Below are 18,719 nucleotides of genomic sequence, written 5' to 3' on the forward strand. Positions count from 1 at the left end.
GTGCCAGGCTTACCGGCTAGCAAGAGCTCTGTATGCTGGTCGCTTGGCACGGAAGACTCTCAAAACCACAGACAGTGGAGAAGGGTCGGACACGGGCTTGACCAACAGGCTTGAACGCCACTCCTGATGTGCACCCGCAGGGTGCTCTCTGCCGGGCTACCGAATCCTTCCAAGCCTCAGTTTCCAGGCCTGCAAGACAGGGATAACGACACATAGTGTGGTGAGAAGTTACACAGATCAGAGATAACGCATATTCAGTGCCCATCGGAGCCTATGTCCCCACGACATGACGGCAACGATCGTGTTTACTTACTAATGCAAGTACGGTAGCCTGTTAAATTCACGGCTCCAACTGCAATGATGGCTTAGACCCCTTCAAATCCAGACTCCTTCCCTATGTGAACATTTTGGAGAGAGGTTCAAATCAGACTTTGGACAAGAACACCAAACTTTCCGAAGCTGCTCTGAAAGGAGTGTCAAATAAAAACGCCCATCTCAGGGGACAGCCTTCACTCGTGTGCACATAGAAAGCCCTCGCTGCGCATTTGTGAGCATTCCTCATATCGGCACTGCCGTTTCTTTTCTTGATGCTAAATTCTTGAAAGAGGGAATGAATCATTTCCACCGGAGCTAATCCTTCTGGTGTGCAATGCAATGCCAAGTACTCGGCGGGCATCTGCGGGAAAGAAAGGCCACACCGAGGATGGCAGGCGGCCTGTCACCAAGGCTAGCTTCACATTCCGGCCTCACCAACAACAGTGTGGATCTGTCAGCTGTGTTTTCCAGGAAAAAGAAAAAGACCCACAAGAGAGGCAACACCCACTTTTTTGTTTAGTTTATTTATTTTGACAGAGAGAAAGAGAGCATGTGAGCATGAGAGGGGGAGGGGCAGAGAGAGAGGGAGAGAGAGAGAGAGAGAGAGAGAGAATCCCCAGCAGGCTTCTCGATGTCAGCGCAGAATCCGGGACGGGGCTCGAACGCACGAACCGCGAGATCATGACGTGAGCTGAAATCAAGAGTCGTACGCTCAACTGACTAGGCCCCCCTGGCGCCCCAACACCAACTTTTAAACAGAACTTTCTATGTGAAAAACAGTGCTCCTTGACCCCGCCTACACCACCCTGTTTGGGACTCACCCCGGTGACGCTGACTGCTCGGAATAAGTTGATTACTCTTTTTTTACCCTCAAAACCAGCATACAATACACACAAGAAAATCTGTCTTGTTACAGGTTAGAGCTGATTTTTTTTGTTTCCACAAGACCTGCTGTCCTCACTTCAATGGAAACTATTTTAATAGGTTCATGGCATGAAATTCCTCCTCCAGGTCAGTACTTTACCACCACGATGGTTATTCGCAAGAATAAGCGACTTCCGCTACTGACGTTAACGAACGACCCATCTGGCAGCAGGTGCTGTGCTAAGTCCCGGGGTGGGAGAAGGGGTCGTACGTGCTTGAGGTGAAGTGCGTTTAAAGGAACGCAGTGCAGTGGTAGTTTCACCAGAATACGAGCAATTAACTTAGCTGCCGCACTTAGAATAATCTGGATGTGGGACTCCTGCCTGAGCATGTTGACAGCCCAGCCCTTCTCGATCCTGCTTCTTATACGACGTGAAGATTCCACAGCCGCCGTGCAAACACCTGTCTGAGGAGAACGACTCCTGTTTTGCACGGAGGCTCCGGCCCGCAGGGGCAAGGACAGCACCTGCACGGGCACCCAGGCCGCGCAAGCGGATGAAAGCTCGGGTGCCCCCGAGGCGTGTCGTTTCGGACCCTTCGCCCCTTTTCCCCCAGGGAGCTAGTTCGCTAAGACGGGTCCGAGCTTCCTCGCAGGGCGACAGCGTCCTATGGTCATCAAGAGCATGTGCTTTGCGGACGCACAGAGCAACGAAGCCCCTGGGCGTGCTGCTGAATGGCTGTAAGCCTCGCTTTCCTCCTCCAGAGACTCTGCCAGCAGCAGCACCACAGCTCAGTGCGGTGACACGGGCTCCGAGACAGGGCGCCCGCAAACGCTTTAGTGAAGCCCACGGCAAACAAGGTCTCGTTGGATGCTGCCGCTGCTGGAGGAAGTCCACCATCTTCGTCCCGGGGAGGCCAGCAGGGACGGGCAATGTCACCGAAACAAGAGGTGTCCTCGTGAGCTCAAGTATCTCCAGCCACCTTGCCAGGAGGCCAGAAGAGGGCTTGAAGAAACGGTTCATCTGGCAGTCACACACAGGCCGCTCCGATCGTTACACATACAGATCTTGGGAGCAAAGAGAGAGCGGCAGCCCCCACCGAGGTCTGCTGCCAGTGGAAAACCCGGAAACGTGCACACCCAGCACACAGAAACAAAACGGAATCACACGCTCGACACCGCCCAGCTACTAAATGGCAGAGCTGGGGTTCGAACCCAGGCGGCCGGGCTTGGCTCCCGCCGCTTCACCCCGACAGCACACGGCCCCCCTGCGGCGAGGACGAGCAGCGAGACACGGGCCGAGAGCAGGCCCGAGAAAGGCAAGAAACGCCCCGAACACGCCTCAAGAGATGATGATACCAGACATCAGTTACCAGAGCCGAAGAGTAAGAGGGCGGAAAGCACTAACGATTCTAAATGAGAAACTCAAGCACGGTCACGGCGAGAGACCGTAGGAGGACGGCACCGGGAACGTGAACTCACCCTGGGGTTCAGCACGTGCTTGGAGACGGCAGTGACCAGAGACACCAAAGCAGAAAGGACCCCACTCGGGTCCTTGAGGTAAAGCACATTATGACCCAGAAACGCCTGCTAGGGAACGTGTCACCCGCTCTAAGTGCCAGCCGTCCCGGGAGGCTCACCAGGGACAGCTCCCTGCCCCCTGTCCTTGCATCTCAGCAGCAGAGGAGGAGGAAAGGCCGCCCCCGGTGGCTGGACTGTCTGCAGGCGGGAGGAAGGAAAGGAGGCGGAAGGGACGAGAAGCAAGCTCCCGGTGAAGAGGGAAAATGCACAGACAGGGCGGTGTCCACGCGCCCAGGCGGCCTCAAATGTGGCCGGCTCCAACGGCCCCAAGGCCCCTGTGTCTCACCACCCACGCCTGTGTCACAGCCGCCCCCTGAGCAGGGTAAGACCTGAGAATCTTCGTGACGGACGGAGCAAGCGAACACGACGAGATACATCCGGTTACCTCCCGGAAGCCTGGAGTGTCCATTCGTCCATTCGGCTGCAAGATTCCCTCCCTCGCTGGCTTTGAGGAAGAGCCACACGAGGGCAGCGTCCGGCTCACGGCTAACACGGAGCAGGGCCTCGGTCCCAGAGCCCACGAGAGACCGCCAACAGTCCCGGGAGCTGACGAGGAAAGCCTTCCCCGGTCGAGCCTCACGTGACACAGCAGCTCTGGCAGACGCCTTGACTGCCGCCCTAAACTCGTCCCCCGCGAAATCACACCCGGACTCCCGACCCGCAGACGCCGCGAGACGGCGTGTGCGCTGAGTAAGCCGGTTTGCCGCGACAGTGTTCTGCGGCTCCAGGTAACTCATACGGAAGGGAAGTCGGCAAGGGAGGCTGACGCAACCACGGGCGCCTCCGAGACAGGAGGGGGAAGGAAGAGGGAGGCCCCGGGGCCGGGGCACGGGAGAGGGGCCTACCCATCCACGGTCTCTGACTCAGACCCGAGACTCCTCTCTGACCGCACATGTCCTCTCAGCCTGTTCTTGCCACACAGAGGATGTAACGGAACATGCTGACCAAGGAAGCAGCGGTCTTACAAATGGTGGTCTGGTCACCCGGTGGCACTGCAAAGGCTATTATTGAACATGCCGAACACGTGCACATTTAAAGCAGCAAGAGGATTTCTTTTTAATGTGTATTTATTTTTGAGAGAGGGAGAGACAGAGCGTGAGCGGGGGAGGGGCAGAGAGAGACGGAGAGACAGAATCCGAAGCGGGCTCCAGGCTCTGAGCTGTCAGCTCTCCAGGGCCCCACGCGGGGCTCAAACCCACCACGAGGTCATGACCTGCGCCGAAGTCGGACGCTCCACCGACTGAGCCACCCCGGCGCCCCCGGCAAGAGGATTTTGATCACCACAGGCGCTATGCTGGGATCCTACCCCTCATAAAACAATTTGAACGAAAGAGTGTTTCAAATGTGATGGAACAGACTTCAGCACTTTACGAAACTCATGTTCAGAGATATGAGCTGGAGACTTTCTGTATTAGTGGTTTTGAGAACAGCATAAGAAGTAAAACATCCAAAGTCCCATCTAACTCTTGCTAGTCGGGGCTCCTTAAGAACCAAATAGAAATGTTCTCAAGTCCCCTGAGCAGGTACCAGTAACTTTTACAAAGCAACCCAAGAGGAGTTCCCAAGCGGAGCACGTAGCTAAGACTAACTCACTGAGCCAGGGACCTCTTACCGCGACAGGCCCCCTCGCTGCCCGCAGACACCGGTCGGGGGATGGACAACTGCATCGTTTCAGAGCCGGGGAATCCTCGTTCATCTCCCAGGCCTAGCCTCGCCGTGACAGGTGACGACACACGGGACCCAAACACTCCAAGGGGCCGACCCGTCCAGGCTCACTCAGAAGCGCGGAACCCGGACCTCCTGTTTCCCCGGCCCCTTCGTCCCCCCGTCGACCCGACTCCGGCTTCAACCAGGAACAGCGAAGTCAGTGGGATCAGATATTCCGTGAGGGACAAGCCTGGAGAGGCCTTTCCACAACGCTATCAAGCTCCTACTTGGAAACAGCGAGCTCTGTGGCAAGAGAAAGAAACGACCTCGAGGACCCGTTCGTATTAAACGTGCGCTTCATTTCCCAAAGCGAGGCCCGGCGTTTTCGGAGGAAACGGAGATGCCCCTAAAGTCGGCTGCCTTTTCTTACCAATGATCTGCTTTTTTCCTTTTTAAATACACACGAGGTGGGGAAGAGCGGCTGGCGCCGGCGTGTCCCTCCCGCTGCCTCACACAGCCCCGCCCCGAAGCCCACGGACCCGTCCCACGGACACTCCGGGCTTCCCTCCGATGGCAGAGCGCTGTGCTCTGGGCTGCGCGTCGGGAGCCGTTGACCCAAGCAAGTCGAGTGTCCTCGTGTCTCTGGCAGAAGTGACCTCATCTGAGCCAGCAGACAACCGCAGACGGGGGGACCCCTCACGTGTGGGAGGCTGTTAGGAACGCAGACCGGAGTTCTCTTTTCTGTGAGAAACTTCCGTGTTTAAAATAAGCAGCGGCTTGCTTTTGTGCGTGATGACACGGCCCCTACCCCAGCAGCGGGCGTTACCAAAGCAAAGCGGTGCGACGGCTGTCCCCAGGTCACAGCCCTCCAGAACTCCTGTCACGGGACCCTTCCCACAGCCTAAAAGCAATTAAAACAAACAAACAAACAAACAAACAAACAAAAAACGGTGGTCATTCATTCACCATTCTCCTTCCTAATCTTTTCCTCAGGACCAAGAATAAATACATGTTTAAAACAAAGCAAGAAGAACGAAAGGCTCATTTCCTCGCTTGGAGCTGGCAGTCTTGTCTCCTCGGCATGGACTTAAGCCACTCCGGGTGTTACCTGGACAGGACGGTATCCAACCTGCATGTTTTTTGTTTTTTGGTTTTTTTTTTCAACGTTTATTTATTTTTGGGACAGAGAGAGACAGAGCATGAACGGGGGAGGGGCAGAGAGAGAGGGAGACACAGAATCGGAAGCAGGCTCCAGGCTCCGAGCCATCAGCCCAGAGCCCGACGCGGGGCTCGAACTCACGGACCGCGAGATCGTGACCTGGCTGAAGTCGGCCGCTTAACCGACTGCGCCACCCAGGCGCCCCCAACCTGCATGTTTTAAACGCACGTGAGCGCCTGGACAGAGTATCACTAATACAAATATTGCTGCAACTAAAACAAACTGCTCACCGCACGCGGGCCTCTCTTCCAAATGTTTCACGCGCACTAACTCACTGACGCGGACGACGGCATGAGGAGTGGGGATGCTATCATTATCCTGGCTTGACAGAAGAGGAAACTGAGGCCGAGTTACTGAGAACACAGGCACGGTTATTCAGGGACCACCCACTCAGCAGAGGGCTGGCAGGAACCCCCTACTCCCTGTGGCCTCAGGTTTCCATCTGGAACCTTCCCTGGGAGAAGGGAAAGAAAACCCGCTGGGTTTTACTTCTAATTAAACCTCTTTCTGGAGGGCTAACCACCACTGGTCTGCCCGCCGGTCCGAAGACCGATGAGAAACAGAGGCACCAGCCCATCTGTCCATCCTCACAAACCCTGACACAAGGCAGTTCTAAAGCCCAAATGGGTGGTGGCAAGATCTTTGAGGAAAAAGGTAAATATTTCTTTTATGGAAAAGGAAACCCAAAGGGATGCGAGTACGTAAGCGACTCGACTCGTGCAACAACATGTCTGCAGAGTGCGTCCTTCTAGAACACTCTTCTACCTCGCCGTCAGGTGCCATCTGAAAGACGAGGTCATTCCTCTACTTTCTTCTCTGTGTTAGATCTAAAAACACGATCTCCTTCCCAAATGCGTGAAACGCACGCAAGCAACCCTGGCCGCTGGAGCACCCTAATCTAAGTGGCCGAGAATTCCTGGGCGTCAGTCGCTGCGTTATTCACACACGACGGCCGAGGGATGCCGGTGGCGTACACTGCCTCCGGCCTGGCAAAGCCTGAGTTTTTATCAGCTGCACGATACTTCCACCGCAGACAAGGAAGGATGGGGACAAAATTTCCACCCACGCTCTGTCATCCGGGAATAAAAAGGGCTCTAATTCCCTGGCTTATCACTTGAACTTGCGTGTACTCTCCAAATGCAGTGCTTCTGGTTTTCAAAATACACTCAAAGGGCTTTCATTCAGGAAAACTGGTTTGTGTGCATGTGTGTGATGGAGGTACTTTAATGCAGATAACGTGAGCTTCGTGCTTTCCTATTCAAACCGTATTTAATAAGAATAGTTTCCTTGGTGTTGCCTGAGCCGAAATCTCGAAATAAAAACAGGCCACATTTGTTCCACAATAAGTTGAAAACCAGCATTCTCTTTTTCCCAGAGGTACTAACAGGAAGGAAGCCGGCCACCCGGCACGGTCAGCTCTACGGAGAAGGACGAATCACAGACACAACAGCACTTCTGTCCCTTCGTCCTCCCAACCACCCTGATGCCCCATTTCCAGAAAAACCACCTGAGGTTCAGAGAATTCAGAGAAGCACAGGGACGTGCCTCAGGTAAGCTCCTTTCTAGTGGAGGGCTCGGCCCCAAACAGTTTTCGTGGAGCCAGAATCTGTGCCTTTTCTCCTCGAGGCCTCTAGGAAGCGAGACATGATGGGAAGAGCTCCCGAGACTGAGCAGTGGACAAAACGTAAGCAGAGAAGAGCCGAAAACAAAGAGGGACACTGATGCGCTGTGACATGAGGTCATGTGATGTCAGCCGCGCGGTTACTGGCTCAGCCTGTGGGAACTGGTCAGGAAGGAGAGAAGAAAGAGCAAAACCGGACAATAAGGACAAACGGCGGGCTGGCTACGGACAGCATGAGAAGAAATAAATACCCACCAAAATGAAGAAACTGTGGGGCGTTGGATTATGGATCGTGCCTAGGCCAGTGGCCAGCAAACGTTCTCCATACAGGCCCGAGGAGTGTGCAGGGCGCACAGAATCTTCCGCAACTACTCACCTCTGCCATCACCGTGCGAACGCATCACCGATAACACGCAAGCGAGTGGGCGTGGCCACGTGCCAATAAAACCATATTTATAACAACAGGTGTCAGGCCAGACTTGGGACTTCCTGCTGTTGTCTGCCAGCCCCTGGCCTCCACGGCCACCTGACCTCCATACAAAACCGAGGTGATACTAAAGAAGCAAAGACAAAATGCAACAGCCGCCGTAAAATCCTGGGGCGACGTAACGGTCCCCTCACGTGGGGCCACCCCCACAAGCACCGGTCCTGTGGGCGCTCAGCCTGACCACTGGATGAAGAGACTCGAGGGATGCATGTGTTCGGCATTAGCTCATCCCAAGTTATTAAGATTCAAAGAACCAACCCGTAAAATATTGTGTCGATTATGACTCATGAACAGGTAAGCCCAGTCTTACCACATAATAACACGGATGCCATATTTTATACGGGCAATTATGGGAAATATCACCCCAATGTTCCCAAAGTAACTACAGAAGAAAACTGTCGGGAAGAGAGGCAGCCGAATGAATCCCGACGTCCATCTTGGCCAGCTCACCCCCCTGGAAAACTCTGACTTCCTGTGCCATTTCCTTCCTAACTGTTGTTCTTCACACAAGGGTCAATCTAACCACCTTTTCCTCCAAGAAGCTCTTCTCAAACACCCCAGATGAGGTCAAGACACTTGCCCTGCGCGCCCCTGACACTGAACTTCTTCACTACTCTTGGCATGCTGACACTTCCTTCCTGGCTCAACGCCTGCCTCCCTTGTCGACCATGAACTCCAGAAAGCTGCCTTGTTCAACACCTACACACGAGGCTGGTGACGAGAGCTGCACTAAACAGAAGGCTCTGGTGTTTCAAGATGCTGCTCTGCCCCGAGACCCACCTGGTCATCACCAAATCAGCAGAGCTCGATTCTGTAGGGCAGCTCTAGAGCTTATCCAGCCTGTGCCATGTACCATGTGATGAAGCCAGAGAGAGGACAGTGTTCACGTGCCACAAGGCAGTGTGGCCCTGCGTTCAACAGAGGACGGGCAGGAAGCCTGTTCCTAGGCGTGTTCACGTAGAAGCTGCAAAGAGGTTTTCTCTCACACTTATCAGTTACGGAAACAAATGTGGTTTTGGGTGATGATAAAATGTCGCTTAACCTAGGCCCCGGAAAATTCAAAGCTATTTACCTGGATGGATTTTAAATGAGCATCTGCACAATTTCTTTTTTGTTTCAATACGTGCACACGGCACGTATAACAACACAGACAGCGGCACACATGTAGAGCTGTCTGAACTAAGAGGAAAATAAGGCAGATTGTAAAATACATCTACTATAAGCCATTTGTGTCAATGAAAACAGAAAAAGTAGCTAAAATGACGTACGCCCCACAGTGTGGTTGTACCCGGTAGAGGGATCTGGGTTAACTTAATAGACTTCCCTTTTATCTATCGGTACAGTTGACCCTCTGAACTGCACAGGTCCACGTTACCTGTGGGCTTTCTCAGTAAATACAGTCCAGTACAGTAAATGTGTTTTCTCTTCCTTATGGGTTTCCTAGTAACATTCTCTTTTCTCTAGCTTATTTTATTGTAAGAATATAGTATGTAATACATACAACATACAAAATACATGTTAAGCTACTGTTTATGTTACAGGTAAGGCTTCCGGTCAACAGTAGTTACGTTTTGGAGAAACGAAAGGTATACGTGGATTTTCAACCGTGTTGGGGTGGCAGGTGGTCGGTACCCCTAACCACCCCCACATTGTTCAAGGGTCAACAGGGTCTTCTTTCTTTTTGTACAATGACCACATATTTTTGTAGTTTTTTAAGTAATCTCAAACAAAAAATCTGATTAGACAATTCTTCAAAGCTGTTCCAAAGAAATATTATATAGACAGAAAAGGCGAAACATGGCAATGCTGTTATTATTTAATAGGGCGTTGCTAATAAAGTAAAAAAAAAACAAACAGATTCTGACCTGCTTAAATGCTGATGCATTCCTACCAATATCGTCACGCCCATACATCTTACCATGGTGAACACCACACAAAAGCAAAACAGGACCAACACCAATGCTGAAGGTGTTCATTTCAGCTTCTAACTACATTCTTACTTTTCCTGGAGCACGATATATTTTAAGTTGGCCTAATTTCTCTCTGGTCTTGGCCTCTGAGAACTGCACAAACTTACCTCGCCAACTTCAGTGACCAAAATGAATTCAGGGTGGTAAGAAACTTCAAAAGTGCAATGTCCTGTCTTAAAGGTTATTTATATAGGTCAGAAATTGGCAGGCAGGCATTAGGAATGTCCTCGCAGTTACCTGAAATTTAATTCCGATGTTTACACTGGAGTCTTTAAGCACATATACTAAGAATGTTTAATTTCAATTCATGTGGTAATCGAACATCAGCCTATGCCTAAATCAGACCGATTACCACATTTCCCATCTTGGATTATATTTTAATATCGTACATTTCTTTTCATAAACACTAAGTATCTCATAAATACTGTCTTGTAGTCAACGCTCTATAGGCCAGTAACGACAGTTTCATCCATTAGACATGACTTGAAGAGATTTTGAAGCTCCAAGTGAAAGAGGTTTGACCCTTCTTCATAAAGGACTGAAATGAACCACACAAAACAAATTCTTTAGGAGGTTGGCTTTCTGATTAGAGTTGACCTCCACCCAATAACAATTATAAACAGTGGCCGGATATAAAATAAACTTTGAAGGTGGTGGAAAACAACCAGGCAGAAAGTCGACTATCTACAGCCCTTCAAGGAAGAGAATCACACTCAGTGATAATTTATATTTATACAGCTGATCCCATGAGAGTGGAACCATGCTGGGCCACAGCAGATGGAACTCAAAGAGCAAACCACAGCCTTGTTGGTCAGAATACGGACCTGCCAGGGTGGCAGAAAATTGAGGAAGAAAGTCCCCCAAATGAGGAAGCCATGGAGAGTGAAGTCCCAAATTTGCAAATAAGCTCCACATTTGTTGGCTAAACTGAGAACTAGGAGTCCAAGGATCCTGAGGAAAACAACAGTTGAAACATTTGTAGGATGCTGACCAGTTCCAACAGCTGCCTAGCAGCTCCGGGGGCCTGAGAAAGGCCTCGGGCTCCTCTGGAAGCACGGAAGGACGCTGGCTTAAGGCACAAAGATGGCTTCCCAAGGCAAGAAGACATTTCCTGGGAGGTACAGGCAAAACAGAGAGAGCAAAGCATAAGAAGTAATACTTGAGCTGATTTGCCAATAATTTAACTGCCTGTTTGAACAAACTCAACGTTCCTCGGGGGAACATAACAGAACTCATGTCTTTACAATACAGCATCTGCAATGCCCTGCCATACGATTAAAAATGAATACAAATGGGAGATGTAAATCCATAATCCAATCAGTCCACAGAAATAGACCTACACATGACCCAGAAAATGGAATCAGAAGACAAGGATTTTAAAATAACAATGCTAAATATACTGAAGAATTTACGGAGAATGACAGAATGGGTAAAGAAATGGAAAGTTTCCGAAGAGAGATTAAGACAAAAATGAAAGAACCAATGGAAATTCTAGAACTGAAAACTACAATGTCTGAAATAAACAATACTGGATTAGATGAACAGATTATCAGCTTGGACACAATAATGCAAAGGCACTGGTGAACTTGAAGTTACATCAATATAAACCGTCCAGGCTGAAGCAAGGAGAGAAAAACAAGGGTTTACAAAGAGCCTCCAAGAGCTCTAAGTGGTCTAATTTACAAGTTAAAGGCCAGTCTAGAGAATGGGGCGGAAAAATATATGTAGAGACACACAGGCCAGAGACTTTCAGGACTGAGCGAAAACAGCAATGTACCACAGTAGGATGTTCAGTTAACCACAAGAAAACCTCGCCCAGTCATGAAAACCAAAGATAACAACAACGAAGATGTGTAGATGTAACCAGAGAAGACAAGACACAGAGAAGTAATACGAATGATGGCAGACAGCTCATTAAAAATAGGAGGCCAAATGACAGCCAACAACATCCTAAAAGAACTAGGGGAGGGTGGGGGGAGAGAAACTTTTCTATGAATTCTATGCACAACAAAAACCCTTCAAGAATCAAGGAAATAAAGGGGCGCCTGGGTGGCCCAGTCGGCTAAGCGTCTGACTTCGGCTCAGGTCATGATCTCACGGTTCCTGAGTCCGAGCCCCGCGTCGGGCTCTGTGCTGATGGCTCGGAGTCTGGAGCCTGCTTCGGATTCTGTGTCTCCCTCTCTCTCTGCGCCTCCCCTGCTTGCTCGTGCTCTCTCTCTCTCAAAAATAAACATTAAAAAAACAGATGTATGCATTTATGGTCAACTGATTCTTTTTGACCAAGATACCAAAATAATTCAGTGGGTATACGAATAGCCTTTTCAACAAATTGGGCAGAAACAAATAAATATCCACATGGAAAGATGAATGAATCCTTACCTCTACACCTCACATAGAACTAACCATAGAAGCTGAAACTATAATGCAGGAAAACAGGAGAGTATTTTTGTGACCATGGAGCAGGCAAAGCACTACGGATAAAAGAAAAACAAAACAAAACAATAAATTGGACTTCATCAAAATTAAAACTTCTGCTTTTTGAAAGACACAGTTAAGAAAATAAAAGGACAACCACCAACTGGAAAGTACTCACACTACACATATCTGACAAAGGACTCATATCTAAAATATATAAAGAACAGCTGTAATTCAAGAACTAAAAAGCATAAAAAGTTAAGAATAAAAAAGTCACACGGTCAAGCTTTTTAAAAAAGCAAAAGACCTGACTCGATTACCTCATGAAACAAAACACAGGAATGGCCAAGAAGCATATGACAAAATTTTCAACATCATTATCATCATAGGAAACCACCAAGTACCACACCCATCAGAATGCTGATTCTGATACTGACCAATAATATACAAGAAATACAAAGAATCCTGTTATTCCTCTGAAAGAACACAATAATTTTAAGAAAGGAAAATTTATTTGGTAACTAACTCCATATAACCGCATTCCTTAGCTCAAGGAAAAACAACCCATATACCTTTTTTTTTTTAAGTTTTTATGTAAACCCCAAGGATGTGAAGAAAGGGGAACCCTCTTACACTGTTGGTGGGAATGGAAACTGGTACAGCCCATATTATACCTCTTAAAAAAAAACAGATCCTACCCACTGCAAATGGGATTAGGCAACTCTGTCTGGTATGTGCCCGCATCCTCTGTTCCAGCCACACAGCTGGTCTGCCCGGGGTGGGTTCCCACGCAAGGTCAGTCTGAAGGCCAGGCTCAAAATGAAGAGAGGGTCTAGGTCAGTTTCCACCCTGAGGAACCCAACTGTGATACAAATCACTTCCCTTCTCCAGAGCCTACTCTTGTCCCCTCTGCTGGAATTAGCCATTTCAAAATCAATAGTGACCTCCAACACTGCCAACGCCAGCGGTCAGTTCTCGTTCTCCTTTAATACGACTTAGCAGCAGCATGCGACACAGGTGACCTCTGGCTTCTGTTCCAAACCCGCGCCTTACTTGGCCTCCAGAACCCCAAGCTCGCTTCCCTCTGGCAGTTCCTTTTCTCTCTCCTTTGTGGACTCTTCCTGATCTCTGCAAGCACCAAAAGGGTCACTCAGTTCAATTCTCCAAGTCTCCTCTGTTATCATTTCCCCTCTAAGTCAGCGGTCCTCAAACACTTTGATCTCATGACCTCTTCACACTTTTAGAAACCATTAAGGAGCTCAAAAAGCTCGTGTGTGTAGCGGCCTTATATCCATAGATAGTTACTGGGATGGAAAACTGAGAAAATCTTTAAATATTTAGTAATTCATCGAAAAGCAACGCTAAGCCCATGACATGCCAACAAAAGTAACATATTCTAATGAAAAATATATTTTCCAAAACGACAAAACATGTATTTTGGAAGAAGAGTGGCAGTGACTTGCATTCTTGAAAATCTCTTTAATATCCAGCTTAATGGAAAACGGCCGATTCCCAGGTCTGTGTCCACATTCAGTCTGCTGTGACGTCCCACACAGCCTCTGACAAGCTCTACTGTAGGTCTTAGGATTGCTGTAAAAAGTCTGGACTCTGCAGACCCCTACACAAGCCCAAGGACCCCTTCGGGTGGCCTCATCCAAGCCCCTGGTTTTAAGTACCATCCCTCCAAGGACAACTGCCAGTGAAAAGGTAACCCCAGGGGGGGCTCTCTGAGCCTACAGGTTCAGACAGCCAACCACCCTCTCAGTATGCCCACTTCGATATCCAAAAGCTATGTACCTGAACTCATACGCACTTGCCCGCCCCCACAACCCCAACATTTTCTTCCTGCATGTTTCCCACATCTCCGTAAATGGTAACTCGACCTACCGGCAGCTCAGGTCAAAATCTCTGGAGAAATCCAGAATGCCTCTTTCTCCCAAATCCACACCTGACCACACCCGAATTCTGTGAGCCTTCTTCAGGAGTATCCCCAGAATCGGACCACGTCCTGCTCACCCTTCACTCCCCGCTCCCTATCCAAGCTTCCCTGGCTGGCCTGCACTCCGGCAAGAGCCTCCTAACTGGCCTCTGCGCCTCCCCCCGGGTCCCTTATGTCACGCCCTTCACATGGCAGCCAGAACGTTTGAAGCCTGAGTCCGATCACGGCGCTCCTGTGCTTAAGGCCTCAGGTACTTTCTGGCCGCACTGAGACCAAGAGTAGAGGCCCCGTGCGGTGGGGCCCGGACTCACTACCTCCCTGAACCCACACCTCACTGCCCCCCTCGCTCACTCCTGTCCAGCCACGCCGGCCCCTTGGCTGGCACCAGTGCAGGCTCTTCTGGAGGAGGGTCTTTGCGACTGCGGTTTTTGGGCCTCAAACACACTTCCGTCAGATACGCCGGGTCTGCAGCTTGCCCCCCAGCGAGCACTGACACCCCCGCATCAAAGATGCCATCCTGACCGTCCCTCCACGTGCTTGCCCTGCTTTCTTTTCCCTCCCAAAACTCACCAGTACGTGGCACATGTGACTCTTCTCCCCCTCCAGATGCAATGAGAGGACGGACGCTGTCTGGCTCAGGGCCATAGCCCAGGACCCGGATCGGGGCCTCTGTAGGAGGCACGCAGGCCGGTCGTTAGAGCAGATGAACAGAGACGCCGGCCCAGGCAGCATCAGAAACCAAGGGCGCAATTGACGAGGCAGAGGCCAGGAGGGCCACATGCAAACCAGCCCTTGGAAGGAGAAACCATAAATCTGGGGAAGCAGCACCGTGACAAAGGCTACCAGTGCAAGGAGACGGCACCTGGTGGACTGAGCCCCTCTGGAGCCAGGGCACCAAGCCATCAACCTTTACGTCTTCCCAAGAGCAGTGCTCACAATTCCCTGGAAATGCGCCAACATCTTCGGGCCACGAGCGTTCCTCCCCCCCCGCCCCCCGCCCCTGCAATGGCTCTGGAACCAGTTCAGTCCCATCCTAACCCCTCACGTACTTAAGTCTTAAGTAGAAAAGAACGCATGGCCAGCACAAAGGAAAGCGATTGGTCTACTCAGTCTGCGTTCCAAAGCCTCAGCTAACACACTAACTGTCATTGGCACAAACTGGCTCCGAGAGGGAACAACACCGTGATGTTAGCAGTTACACCAAGCTAGGCTCTGCCTGCCGCTGAAATTCACTGAACCTGACTGGAAAACCCCACAGCGAATCATTCTGGTCAGGATTCTGAGAACGAGTGCCGGGGACACTTAAGAGTCGTTAAAACCAAAGTCACGAAACAAAACACAGCACGTTGGCTGACAAGTATGTTCTCCAAAAAGAGAAAGGAGTTTTTTCCTTCATTTCGAGCAAGAAGCACGTAGGGACCCCTATCATGACAGCACCCCAAAACCCTGCTGGACCGTGCAGGACGTCCACAGGGGCCAGTCACTCGCTGTCCCTCCCCCGGGGCTGTGACAGGCGTGGGGAAGAGGTGCTCGGGACCAGGCAATCCCTCACCAAGCCCGTGGGGTGCCTTCCTTTAACCCGCTACCAGTTCTGACTTAAACGTGACACTGGACCCGACGATCCCAGCAACCTGCCTCTTCCCGGCTCCTCATACACAAGAAAGGAGGCAACGTCTCCAGGGGATGGAGTCCCTGTCACTGTCACCATCTCTGACGCTGCTGTCCCTGTAAGCTACAACTTCTGTCAATTTTTACACAACTACAACTGCACTCTTCTGAAACGTCCCAAATAAAATAAGAACGAAAATACTTTTAAAGCAAAGTAATTTTTAACAGCCTTTAAATAGAGAAAAGGAAAAGCAGAAATGGTAGTTCCCAGAAGTTATTTCTCAACCTTCTTCAGAGCCTCGCGGAAGGAGGCTATAAACGTGGGGCTCTGCGAGCTGAGCAGAGAAAACGAATCTACCTCGCCCCTTCCTCGTGACTTTTGTTCGAGAGCAGACACGGTTCAATCCTCAGTGCTGGTGATGGAGAACACACTTTGCTAGGAGCCGGGAAGGTTCTTAAGATGAACAAAAAGTTGCCTTTGAAGTCAGCCGGGTGGTGGACAGGGCGGGCGGGGGCTGTGACAAATCCCGGTTTGCACAGCGATCTGTGCCTAGGTGCTGTCTCCTGACACCAGGCTGAGCCTGGTTTCCTGGATCTGGGATAAGGGGAGCATGTGGGTGTCCGTCTTCTTGCCCCGACACAGCAGACTCGTTCCCTCCTCCTCCGTGCCCTTCTCACTGAAGCCTGCCCTGCCCTCCCGACACTCACCCCTGGGCGAGCTCATGTGCACACACGTGCACACACACTCACGCTGACACTCCCACCCCCGCTCTCAGCTATAGTTTGGCCGGAACTCTGATCACCTAGCACACATGCACTTAACTCGTGTATCTAGTTCATCCGAAGTCTCTCCTCCATCAGGCCGTAAGCTCCAAGGTTGAGGTTTGGGGACTAAAGGAGGGCCTAGAAGGTAAGGGTGACACCAAAACTTTGGTGAATGAAGGAAGCTCTTGAAAATCCCTACAAAGTCCCAGGGTTTTTATTAGCGATCTAGGACTTAGGATACAAAGGCACGGGAGGTGCCTGGGTGGCTCAGTCAGTTAAGCATCCAACCTCAGCTCCGTCATGATCTCACAGTTTGTGAGTTTGAGCCCCACGTCGGGCTCTGTGCTAACAGCTCCGAGCCTGGGGTCTGCTTCAGATTCTGTGTCTCCCTCTCTCTCTCCCTCTCAGAAATAAATAAACATTAAAAAAAAAAAAAAAGGCACCCTGCAGATGATACTATGTTTAGAGAAGAGACTATCCGAAACTGTTCACAGAGTACTTTTTATATAAAGCAAACAACGTCAGAGACGACACAGGACAGCTGATTAAGGAGCTAAGGAGTAAAGCGGAAATAACAGCTATAAATCCATGCGGTGAGACTGTTGTGGGTTATCCTACCCGACAAGGCTAAGAACTTCACACACTCTTCACAGGAAACTAAGTTTATGACAGGACAGAGTTTGGAAACAGACCCTGGATTGCGAGTGGGTGTTCGTTACGTGTTCCTTACCCCCAGCTACTCACCCCCAACCACTGGGCCCCATCGCTGAGAAAGATCACTCAGTTTTATTTCATTTCGATTCACTCATTTTGACAGAAGAGAAAAACAATGGAATGTGATAATGTCAGGACAATAATCATGCCTTCAAATATTTTTCTTAAAGGTGGCTTTTCTGGCGGTGTGGGAGTTTGTAAGTGAACGCATTCATAATTAAACACGTTTCCACCAAACATTTGAGAAGAAAAAGATTCTGCAAATGAGCTATTGCTTATGTAATTTTTGCTTCCACTATGGTTTCGTTCCTAAATCAATACAGGGAGAAATAAATATATACGGTCAAAACAAAGACAGCCAACACATCTCTGCAGGTGATATAAATAAATTATCAAAGGAATGGTCCAAGATTAAAAACCCCTGCATAAAAAGAGAAAAGACTTCTCCATATCAAAAAAGCTTTCTTCATTTTACTAAAGGATTTCTTAAGAAGTCCCTTTAAATTTATGAACTTTCCTTGTCAACCTAAATTAATTTATCGTACAAAAAATATCATTAAGGGGCGCCTCGGTGGCTCAGTCAGTTGAGCGTCCCACTCTCGACTGCAGCTCCAGATCGTGATCCCAGGGTCATGGGATCGAGCCCCATGTTGGGCTCCGTGCGGAGCGTGGAGCCTGCTGGAGATCTTTCTCTTTCTCTCTCTCCCTTTCTCTTTCTCTCCCCTTCTCTGTCTCTCTCCTCTGCTAAATAAGTAATAAATAGAAACAATAAAACATAAACAATTAAAATATCGTGGATACAATTTTCAGAAATGCATTCACTGCATGAAAAATACAACAGAGAAGGACAGGAAAACTCTGAGAAAAGTCTGTGCAATCAAATTTTGAGCAAAAAATAAATAGTGAATGCTTTGTTTAAATAATTTAACAGCCTAAAAATATTTATGACGTGGGTCGCAAACCATTTTCCACCTTCGAAACTATTTCCACCAATGCCGATTCAGAGTAAACACGACAGTATTTTACAAACAAACAGCCATTTCTTTGTGACTCAATGTGAAGATCCGTTAATTCCTAATCAGTTACTCAAAAAAACAAACAAACCCGTAACAAAGATTAATTCCTCTAAGCCCTTGAAATAACAATTTTAAAATGTATAACCATCATATGGTCTTACATCAAAGTCTATGGCTGACCAAACAGGCTATTAATGCAGCTGGCATGCTCACCATATCACATTTCTGCTTCTTTTCGTGGCAAATATTTAAAGCACACGACTCATTTTCAAGATTTCAAAATACAGAGCTATACCGGGCAACTGTTATCCCTGCTCTGTCATCAGCACTTGAGCTTTCTACCAATTTAAATCAACTTTTATTCCACTCAACATTTGCTTAGCACCATAACACACGTGTAAAAAATTATTCATTGGCTTAAGTCATGCCAGATACATTGGTGATTCCGGGACACTGTTATCGAACGTGGGCAAGGCAGACCGAGGCCACACACGGGAGGTCAGTAACCCAGAGAGCAGGTCCCTTTCAGCAAAACTAATCTAAGATGGGATTCTCAAAAA

The sequence above is a fragment of the Prionailurus bengalensis genome, chromosome D2 (genome assembly GCF_016509475.1).
Source record: "Prionailurus bengalensis isolate Pbe53 chromosome D2, Fcat_Pben_1.1_paternal_pri, whole genome shotgun sequence".
Taxonomy (NCBI): domain Eukaryota; kingdom Metazoa; phylum Chordata; class Mammalia; order Carnivora; family Felidae; genus Prionailurus; species Prionailurus bengalensis.